We start from the raw sequence: 609 nt of genomic DNA on the forward strand, positions 1-609 counted from the left end.
ATTCTCAGACTAGGCCAGTGGTTTCCCCACAGGAAAGGAGAGGTGACAGGATCCCTGCACACGGACTGTGAACTGAATAGGGAGCTTTGGGGGACTGTCCCCACTCCTTCCCCTTAAACACCGTGCCTCCTCCAAACTTCCACATCCTGGAGGAAGAAGGCTTCTGACTCCCCGTTATTTCAGGGAGCTGTTTCTGAGAGTACAGAGTAGGCGCCTGGTGGCTAGTGCATGTCTTTGCCAGGGACAGGTGGCCAAGGAGCTGCTATCTCTTTGGGCCCAGAGGCTCAGGACAGGCATGCTTTTTCTACCCACACTCCTTCCTAAGAGTGGAGCACGCGCCCTGCCCACCTCATCCCCTCCTGTCTCCTTAGCAGCCAGGCTTCCATCTCTGCACAGGGAGCCGGTAACAGTTGTATTGCCACCGGCCACTGTGCCTGCCAGGGCCGGCTCTCCTCTTTCGCAAACCGTTTTCAAACCAGAAGGCCAACGGCTCTTGTTCTTCTCCCCGGGCAGCTTGCTGCACCTTACACACAGATGATCCTGGGGAGCGCAGTGAACAACGTGTCTTTTCCTTAAGGCTCTTCCACAGGTGCAATCGCGCTTCCCTCT

The sequence above is a fragment of the Mustela putorius genome, unplaced genomic scaffold (assembly GCF_011764305.1).
Source record: "Mustela putorius furo isolate JIRA1106 unplaced genomic scaffold, ASM1176430v1.1 tig00001854_pilon_pilon_pilon, whole genome shotgun sequence".
Taxonomy (NCBI): domain Eukaryota; kingdom Metazoa; phylum Chordata; class Mammalia; order Carnivora; family Mustelidae; genus Mustela; species Mustela putorius.